The sequence below is a fragment of the Cariama cristata genome, unplaced genomic scaffold (assembly GCF_000690535.1).
Source record: "Cariama cristata isolate BGI_N322 unplaced genomic scaffold, ASM69053v1 scaffold8938, whole genome shotgun sequence".
Classification (NCBI taxonomy): Eukaryota; Metazoa; Chordata; class Aves; order Cariamiformes; family Cariamidae; genus Cariama; species Cariama cristata.
The window spans coordinates 16,399-27,017 of NW_009629391.1; the positions used below are offsets into that span (position 1 = coordinate 16,399).

General features: G+C 41.0%; 1 protein-coding gene across 1 annotated transcript in view; it reads left to right on the forward strand.

Moving 5' to 3' along the window:
* Positions 1-10,619, forward strand: part of FNDC3B (fibronectin type III domain containing 3B) — a gene marked incomplete at its 5' end in the record, with an annotated part of 72,744 nt that overhangs the window by 12,068 nt on the left and 50,057 nt on the right. The window lies entirely within an intron of this gene.

Here is a 10,619-nt window from a genome sequence, read left to right on the forward strand (position 1 = left end):
GCCCCCCCCCCCCCCAAGGAGCTGTGCTTAGAAGCAGCTGTGATTCATGTGACTTTTGCCTGAATTTCATCTCAGCAATAAAATCCAGATCGAGTTGAAATGCCTGTAGCTTTGTAGAAGCCTTCCCAGTGAGCTGTAATCAGGTGGATATTTCTGTGAAATATTTTAAATATTTGGAAAGATTCTCAGTGGTGAAAGTGGTTGTGCAAATATCCAAGGTTATATTTTGCCCTCATCCTGTACAGGACTGCTAATTGCACAGGCAATTCTTCAGTTCACTAGTAGTTAATTGGTACAGACATTATAGATCAGGTTTTTTTAAACATTCTTGAGGGCACTCTTCACATCACAGTCATGGGAGGGCACCGATAACGTCACATCAGCCTTTTTTTACTTTTGCATTGTAGGAATTTAGTACCTGATCTTTACTAAATGTTCTGTTTAGTATAATTCTGGCTCACATAATCATCAGACTTGACTGCAAAACATTTTAGGCTGGGATTAGTTGCTTAAGTTGACTGTCATCTGTCATGAGGAAGAGAACTTATTTCTGCTCTGCTGTCAATCTATAGGTGTTTGGGCTGATTTAAAGAGGGGCGTGCAAGCTCTTCGTCTTCCCCATCTCTGAGCTGTAGTGCCTGAGCTGAGCAGAAAGAAAAAAATGTTCTTTGATTTCCTGGATTACTCTGATCTCCTCCACCACTCATTGCAATCTGATTATCTCATAGTTTTCATCTGGAAAAGAGGTCAATAATTTCCGTTGGTAACAGAAAAGCTAGGCTGGGCTTCATTCAAGAAATATTGTGACTCTGCAGCCATTCACTAGATTGACATGGAAAAATCCCAGTACAGGTGCCATGAAAAATCTTTATATTTCAATCATTGTAATTTGGAATTATTTTTTTCTTAAAAGCAGACTTTTCCTGTGGAATCTAACCTCTTTTAAAAACATGCAAATAGTGTAAGTAGTGCATAGAAATGAAATTTCTACTTTAATGTAAATGTAAGAACAAAACCAAGAATGGTGGGAAGATGACACATTTTCTACTTTTATCCTGTTTTAGAGAAAGTTTTCTCTGCTTGCTTTCTTGTAAAGGATGAATAGCTCACTCTGACTCTGTTCGTGAAATAGTGGTTACTGCTAAAACCTAGCATCCCAAAGCACTTTTCATTGCCCACCGTGAAATCTAAACACGATGTTTCTCCATTAATTTCTTCTTTGATTCAAGCGAGGCTGAGGAGTTGTGACTGAGGGCAAAATTTGGCTTGTGGTTATTTTCTTAAAAGTTTCTTAGACTATAATGGGCAGCGTTATGCCTTCGTATTGTTGCAGCGAACTCAGTGGCTTTACAAGGTTCATTGCCAAGGAGATTGTTAATTTTGGCTGAGGAGCTCCGTTTAATCCCGACCGAGTTTGGAGCTCCTATGGAGTCTGTTTTGGCTGCGCTGTCTGATTGTTTTTCTGTGCAAATACGCAATTTTGCAGGTTATTTTGCTACTTTTGCGTTTGATCAGGAAAATGCTGTTATTGTGTGTAATGGGCAGATTAGCAAAGGCTTTTATTGACCATTTTTCATATGGTCATATTTTTTAAGGTCCAGAAAAAGTTAGTTTTACTTTGGCTTCAATACTGATGCCATTCTCCCTCTGTGTTGGAGATAGTATTTCAGAGAAATACCTTTCCTGGTTGGCATGGGGCAGCAGTCATGGGATTTAAAACCCTAGGCTGGTGACACTGGAGACTTGTCGAAGTCTATGTTTGATAGGGATTGTGCTTTCCACCTCAATTCTAAGGGGGTGTGAGGATCACCTCTGCCGTGGGAGGACCTGCTGTGGTTGTCTCGGCAGGGACAGCAAGGAATGATAGAGACAAAAGCATGCCCGTGCTGTCTTCTGCTGCTTCTCAAACTGGTGCTGGGATGCAATGGAGCCGTCAGTGACCCAGTTGGGAAGAGAAGACTGTAATTTCTGGTACTGTCAAACTTGTGCTTGTCATCAGTGTAAGGAGAAGAAGTCGTGAGACTCCTTTCACTGTTTGTATTCATGGTGCTCAGGCTCTCCCTTCGCCCGGCAGCTGAGAGTCAGTTGCCGTGATTGAAGGGAGCCTTTTTTTCCGGAGAGGAAATGTTGCCTCTGTAAATGCCAGATAATGTCATTTCACAGCTGGCATCGGGCATCCTTTTGAGTCACTATCAAGGCCTTTCACACTTTAAGAAGCGTGGGTATCTTGGCCATCCCCTCCTCCTCCTGCCTTGGACTGGAGAAACCTGTAGGGCTTTTATGGCCATGTTGCTTGTGGCAGCCTGGGGTAATAATAATAATAATAGTGAGGTGGTGATCTTTGCAGAAGTTACTTCTCCTTTTGAATGACCGCTGGGTTCGTCAGACTTGGAGGGCTGCCGGGGGCTGCTGTGCCAGGTTGTACCCCAGCTCTTGAATACTAATGAAGGCCAGACAGACAGGCGGTCACAGGCTAAAGGGAGAGGGAATGGGGAGAACCAAGAGGGGGAAAGTGTGAAGCAGTACACAAATAAATGCAAGAAATTAAGGGTGAGGCAATGCCACGCATCCCAACTATCACAGAAAATCGTGAGAGGTTTGAAGAACTTCATTGTATCTAGGAAAAGATTAGCGTTTGTTGGTAAAGTTTGTAGCGGGAATGAAACTTCAGAATTTTACCTGGAAAGTGAGAGTCAGGAGCTCCAGGAAAATTTTAGGAGGGCCTTTCAGTCTCCTTGTCAAATCAAAAAAAATTCTTGTTAGAAATGAAAGACATTAATGGCAACTGCAGGTAGACCGCTTGCAAACTCCTGAAAGAATAGGTGTAAAAATGTTTTGCAAAGATGTATCAAGTATATGTAGCTCCTATAAATCCAACCAAATCAGAAACAACAGAGAAAATGAAGAAAGTCAAGAAAGAAGTAGTGCTTCTTTAAAAACAAAGAAACACAAAGAATTTCACTTACATTCTAACAATTCTCTCAGCAGTCCTTAGGCATCTGCCTAAGCCTTAGGCAAGGTGCAGGAATGGACAGTGATTGATTAAATAATTCCTTAATTGGAAAGGATTGATTGTGTATCTTTATTTTAACCATTTACTTCAGTCTCATACTATCACACTTGGTGAACTACAGTAGGCTATAGGGCAGTGATACCTAATGCTCATATAGAAGGGACAAGACTAGAGAAGAAAAACTTATTTTTGAAGTCTCTGTGTACGATTTGACTGGTGACATTGAGCTGCTGCTCTTTCTGATGCAAATTCAGCGTGCAACCCACGGAGCAGCGCTGTACGTCCCTTCTGGGCGAAAAGGTGAACCTGCTGTATCTCTGGGATGAGAAGGGTCGCGCTTTAGATCAAGCTGGAGAGGCTCAAGATTTTTAGCTGCAAAGGTTCAACTGTATTAATAGCTGTCACACATATGAGGGTTTGCCAGAATGAGGAGGCATTACCATGTAGTGTATCTCCACCTGTCTCGCACACGTGGATGCTTTTGCCTGCCTGCTCAAACAGGAGTTTTGCCTGTGCCAAGGTAACTTAGAAGAGCACTTTGAAATTGCAGCCTGTAGCACTGAAATTGTGCTAATAAAAAAAAAAAAATCAACAGAATTTAAAATAGTTACTCTTGGTTAACTACTTTTGTATGAATGAGCTGTGCCATTTTTAAAAGTGTGCTTGACAAAAAGATGGAGGGGTGGCCGCTGTCTGTGGCAGCCTGTGTAGTCAGCCCTTGTTTATCTGCAAAGCTCTTGCTGTTTTCTCAAACCCATGTAGCGTGCGGGCTGCTGTTATGGCATAGCAAAAGGGAAGCTGCCGAAGATAAAAAATTATTTTGACACAGAAAATAAGCTAAAGCAAGTCAAAAGTACAAAAGAGAGCACTCCAAGAAGAGGTCCTGTGTGTAAGCGGTTTGTTGTTCCAGCAGATTCAGCTTGGGCTTTCTCTGTTCCTGTGGGTTATGTCATTGTTTAATTTGGTGTTCCTTCAAAATCAGCCAGCTGTAGCCATATGCAGTGCATTGCCTCTGTTATCTTCTTTGTGAGAGGTACAAAGCGCTTTCTTAACATGTAAAATGTATATGATGGAGATGGGGGGTTGCTATATTTACTAAGAAAGCCCTTTTCTGCCTTCTAATGGACCAACTGCGTGTTCACAGTAGGAATTCACTCAGATCTTTAGCCAATAAAGTAGGAGTTGTTATTGCTGTCTTCCAGCAGTAGCAGCAAAGAAGCAGAGAAAAACAAACCCAACATGTCACTTAAACTCCGTTTGTCCCTTGCATCCAGCATTTCATTTCCCTTGTAGCTTACTACTGATCTAATTTTCCTTGCTTCATCCCAACAAAAAATATACATCAAAACAATATTGGAGGACAGGGAGGATTGAATGCACTTAGATTTATTTTTAAAACACTTTTTAGCAGAAGTGACTTCATTACGTACATTGGAGTCCTTCCACATCTGCTTGATGTGAAAACATCTGGTGCCTATCCATGCGATAGCAGGTATCTTCTGTTAAAGAAGGATGGCTTGAAGCAGACAGACAAACCGTATGATGTGAATTTGCACTCCAGGTATTTTGGAGTATCCTGCCTCATTGACAGTAGGATACTGTGAAGCAGTCAGGATAAAACTAACAGGTTAATAGATATGGACTATGGCCAGGATATCTCTGAATCATGTGATTAAATTCATGCCTGAATTACAGTGGTGTTGAGGCAAACACTTCAGTTAGCCTTTGCTTTACATCCCAGTGAGTCAGGATGGCTAGAGATTTATTTTTTTTTCCTTATTTGAGATCTGAAAATGTAAGTTTCTGGAGTTTATGCAGGGTTTTTGTTTCATTTGCCTTCAATTATTTAGGGATTGGCTTGATTTTTTTGCTACCTACATATGATTTGATCTTTAAGGTCAAATACTGAAAGATAAGCTCATAGACATCAAGTAAGGCAGGAGAATTAAGATAGCTACAGTGGGAAGACTGTTAGAAATGGAAAACTTATGTGAGATGCTCATGCACAGTGATTTTTATTTTTTTTTAAGAATTAGAACATGTTTCAACAATTGGATCTTTTCTTGAAGTTGAATAACATCAGTCTCTCTACCTCGGACATGGGAGCTACAGTTGTGTTTTATGGCTAGTGTTTTTATTAGCTTTCATGTAATTAGCAGAAATTTGAAATATTTAATATTTAGAAATTTCATCCAGGTATTTGTAGGCTTAATTAATAATCTTCCTTGGTGTGTTATATTTTAGTGTGGTGTGATTGACTGGTTTTGAATATAAATATTTCTTTCACAACTTTTTTATGCTGAAAGGTTCCCTGTTTTGCCTGTTGTGGAAGAGGTGCTACGAAGAGTTGCCTAAAGCACTGTGTGTTCAGTGTGACTCTGGATTTGCTCTTCTCAGTATTACATCTGTTAGCCGGCACATAGCCCTGCAGTTTATCCCTGACCCTGCCCTGCACTGGTCTGCCTCCCTGACAAACTGGAAAGATGCATCAAACTGGATGAGGCAGGAATCTGTCCTAGGTCCAATTTTAATCAATATTTTCATTAAGGACTTGAAGGATGGAATAAGGTTTGATGCTTATTAAATTGTGGTCCATATCAGGCTCTGATAGGGTTGAGAGTGCTTGGTGGGTTAAGGGGACGGGAAGGAGGACAAGACAGGAGGAGAGCTCAAATGGCCTTGAAAGAAAAAGTTTGATCAAGGCAAGCAAAGTACAAAATTTCAACCAGTCCTTCTCAGACCTGCTTTTTTCTTTTATAATTTTTTTTTAAACCATGTGGTAGTTCTGCATGGTAGTTCTGGGAGGTATAGTAGACGACAAAAACCAAGAGTCAAGTTACTCTGTAGATAAAGAGAAGAAGAAACCTGAAAGCGAGCTCTGTAAATGCGTATATGTCCCTCCTTAGCTGGTGCTGCTAGGGCCTGGGCTGGAGTGCCGTGGCCAGGGCTGCTACTGCGTCTTCGGAAGGATGCAGATCAACTTAGAAAACATTCCAGAAGACAGCAGTTAAGTGGTCTGGTAAATACAAGTGTGGAAGAAATGAGCTTGCTTCATTTAAAGGGAAAAAATGCCTTCAAGTATGTGAAGGGTTGCAACAGAGAAAGTGGTGATGAACTCGCCTGCGGTGGGTGTGCTGAAAGAAGTACTACGTTTAAGGTGCAGCAGGGAAAGTTGAGGAGATAATGTTCCCTGTGATGAGGGGAGTTAGGTACTGTGGTAGATGGCCTAGCCGAGGAAGGTTTGAGATGGCAGCGATTATGGTGCGGGAGGTTATTTATTGATTTTTTATTTTATTTTATTTTTTTTTTTTTAAAAAATGGACTAGGCAGATGTCTCTGAGGAACGGTTCAGGTTTTTTTTTATTTTATTTTTTTAAAAATGGACTAGGCATATGTCTCTGAGGAACGGTTCAGGTATAGATGATGGTGTTTCAGTGTAGGAGGGTGGACTCGATGACCGTGTCACATCCCCTCCGGTCCTGCTTTCTGTGACTCAGCTGCAGCCTGGCATCTGCAGTTTTAGGTTTGTTCTTGTACAAGGAGTTTTTTGATGTATATTTCTAGAATTCTTTGAAATGAAAAAGCCTGTTTGTGTTCTTCTTTGTGCCTTAAGCTTTGACACCGGCAGGCAATTCACAAAGGAGCTGGGCTGTGTTTTGAAGAGTTCATTTTCTTTCAAGTTGTAGGTTGTGCTGTACGTGACTGATAAAAGATCTTTCCTAGCATTAAAGCTGGTCACAGCCCCAATAAACCTGGAACAAATTCTGAGAAAGCATGTCATGTTATGACTGGCATATCTGTGAGCATAGAGCTCTGCTTCAGTTAGACTAAAAATTTGCAAAGTGCTGGTGCTGATGTCATTCCCTTGGAATGGAAGGGCTGTTGAAACAGTAAATACTTTCTGTGGCCAGAACCTAAGTCTCGAGCTGGACCTTTTCCTCTCTGCGAGGGAAAGAATGCAGAACAAACCTAAAATGTGTATTTGCAATGGGAAAATCTTAATTAGTTTAGAGCTTTTAGCCATTTCAAACCATTTACATACACAGCTGCTGTTCATGCAAACATGAAAACTATTCATGGAAACTTCAAACTTACCTTGAAATGACAAGTGTTTTTGGTTTTTTTCCTGTTTTTTAAAGCTGTGCTTGGTGTTCAAAAGTATGGTTGGAAAGGTCTGAAAATTATACTTGTACTGTACGTGCAGAAAGGAACATAGACGCAGGCTAACAGAAGCATATAATAAAAGGCTTTACTTCAGCAGAACTTAACACTGAAACCCTGTTAGCACCAAGCAGCTGCTGGGAAAGTATTTAATTTTTAGGGGCATTTACTCTTGGTTGTATCTGTGGAGTTTTGGTTATGACTCTGAAAAAAAGAGAGATGACAAGAATACAAACTTAGATGTGGTTCAGGTCTTACAGCTGGCTTCTCTGCTACGAAAGGTTGGTCTGAAACACTGGATCCAAGTAACCCACAGCCTGGGAATTAGAACCTAATGCTGTAGCTATCATCTTTCTTAGACACTGAGATCTACAGGATAACTCAGATTTTTGTACTGTCCCTCAGAGAACCCCATTGAGCATTCACAAGGAATTCATCCCCACCCCCAGCTTCCTCCTAGGAGGAAGAGTTTTGCCATGACAGATGTGGGGAACAGATGTTAAGAGGAAAAGTTATAACGGGACAATGACCTGAAGTGTTAGTTGAGCTCTTCCTTGATGTGACTGAACTTCTGTTCCCGATGGCAAAGGAGGAAAGCAGCGTGTGTCCGCTGCCTGTCTCTGCAAGCCCTAGTGTTAATGTCAGGGGGTTGACATGTAGAGCTTTTATGTGTTCGTGTTGGATACTCAGTGTTCAGTTAGCTGAGGAAGAGAGAGGAAGGAACAAAGATTTAAAAGCAAATCAGCTGTCTGTTATTCAAGGACAGCTAGTCCTAAGTAGGTGAATCATGCTTAGCCACCCACCACCTTTCCTGAGCAGTTGTAGGTAATTTTTTCTGAATTTCGGTCTCCTGTTTTACATCAAGGCTTCTCTTTCCACCTTTGCATCTGTGATGTCTAGGAGATGCTCATGCTCCTCATCCCTAAATGCTCCAGTGAGCTAATCTAGAAGAGTCCTCAGCAGCTGATGAGTAACAGTAATAGTGAGCTGGGAAAAATGGCCTTTCACCAATTCTGTATTATCAGCATAGAGCACATAAGATTGTTTGTTTGTTTTCTTCTCTATCATTTTCTATTTCAGAAGGATTTCTGCTCTTTGTTGGCTTGGGAGGAAGATGTTGAGCTTGATAGTTAATGTATTATGAGAGAGGTTGGCGGGTAAGACCAGCTTCCCGACAGGGAGGGATTCAGGACGGTCTAGCTCAGGAGGCTGTGAATAACTATGTTTATTACTGAAAGGAGATCAACCGTCCAGAGAAGCCTGAGAATTCTTAATGGCTCTTGAAATGGGAAGCTAAGTATTTGAAATACTCTAAGAAGGTGACAATTCTGTGAGCTACTTTCTGTCTCCCAAAAAGGTTGGCTTCAGTTTTATTAACAAGTTTTTCCATGGGGCAGTTTTGTGGTGTTACTTTTCTAGCTCTCAGACAGAGGCTGGGCTTGATGACCTCTTCAGAGGCCCCCTTCCAACTTGAGCTATTCACTGATGCTGTTATAGACATCACTTGTGCATATTTATTATTTTCTGTCTTTAATTTTACATTTGCTCTATTTTCACAGGGCATTACCTGTTATTCATGGGATTTTTTTGGTTCGAATTCAGTGCAGGGCTCAAAGGCATACACTGTATGGTGATTTCAAAGCTTGTGATGAAACGGCACTTCTTACTATAGACTTTTCTTTCTTTGCTGTTCTTCAGTGTGTTGTTCATTGTCAAATGACTCATGGCATTAGCAAATCAGCAGCATGGGATACATTGGCTCTATACGCGTGAAGTTGTTGGTGTGTGTGCCGCGTGTGCAAGTGATCACTGGCCCGGTCTCACGTGTGAACACTCATGAGGTTTAGCATAGGGGATATCGGACATAGTTGGTCAGCATATGTGCATCACCTGATAGATCTTATTCTTCAGCAAATGTGATGCAGCTCCCATTCATATATATATTATTCATCAACTTTAAATTAAATTCTTTATTTTTTTGCACTCACATTATCACCTTAGGTCTCTGTATGTCTCATTCTCTCTCTCCCTCTCCTCAAAATCTTTGAATAAGGCTTTTCTTGTTCCACCTCCAGCTTATCTGTATAAACTCTTGGTGACATAAATGTTCACATTGTCCACATCAATGACCATGTGTCCTTAATAATGCCAAGCTTCAGTGTATCTGGTACTCGGAGCCTTCTCCTTGTGAACAAACTACATATTTGAGGAGCTAATATAAAAAATTTCCTTGGTAAAACTCTTCATTGAGAAGTCTGGTTGAAGTGCATTTTTTTTATTATTTGCTGGGTATACCCAACTCCCTTGGGTCTTAAAGTCAGTTCCTGTATTTGGAGCAGTTTGAACCTTCAGCCCTGACCTGCAGGGGTCAGAGGACTTGGTTACTGTACAAAGCGATCATTTTTCACGGGAGAGGGAAGTGAGATTTCATTGGGCTTCAGGGTTTATTTTCCTCTCCTGCTTAGTGCGACAGAGATAGCATCCTTGTTAGAAAGCAGAGAGAGGAAAGAAAATTCAGTCCACATGTTTGGGATTTAAGGTTGAGAATGATTCACGCTTAGCTTCTGGGGGTTGTAATTAGGGGTGACATAATAGCCATAAACTTTCAATAAAATAGTAGCAGCATTTTTGTTACACTCTGTAGCTGCAGAAGCTGCTTCTGATTAGCATCCCTTCGAGATAAGCCTACAGGACCTCCGCGGTTTCCAGATCTGGATCCAGGCTTTTGTGACATAGTCTTACTTCTGTACTGATGCTGAAGGGCACCCTGAGTTCTGAAACACCCCAAACTTCGATGACATTTTCACTTAGATCAGCATCTCAGCCTTTTCCTTAGCCATTTTAGTCCATCTGTGTAGTTTTTAAGTCAGTATTATCTTATGCTGGCTGAATCCTGCCAGTTTATACGCTTTATAATACACTCTAAGGGTTATCTACTATGGAAAAAAACAATCATGCTGTCCTCCTCTTCTCCTGAATTATTACTACTCTGTTCTTTTCCAAGTGGCTGAGATTAAAAGGAATCCAGGAATGCATGGAGCAGGAGAACTGTCATTCCCACTCCACACCAAGGTGCATTCTTGTAGGGAGAGATGGGCATTTACACTGGAGTTCTGCCATCAGCGTTCAGCCAATTCTATTTTTTGGCAGCTGAGCACATGGAATTTTTAAAAAGAAGATCTACTTTTTTTAAAGCAGGTCACAGACAAAAATAAAGACACATTCTTCGGCTACGAGAAGTAGGTCAGGCTTTGGGGGAATCATTTGCGAAAGCTGTTGATCTTTTTAATATTTTTTGCTTCCTATGCCAAATTTGTATGCTTTTTATAAAGAGGGCCTGCACATTTTTCTTTAGGTGTGATGTAGTCTTTTGCTTTGGTGAGCAAACTTTTTACATTAACATTTTTTAAAAAATGGGGGGGGGGGGGGGGAAAACCAAAAAAAA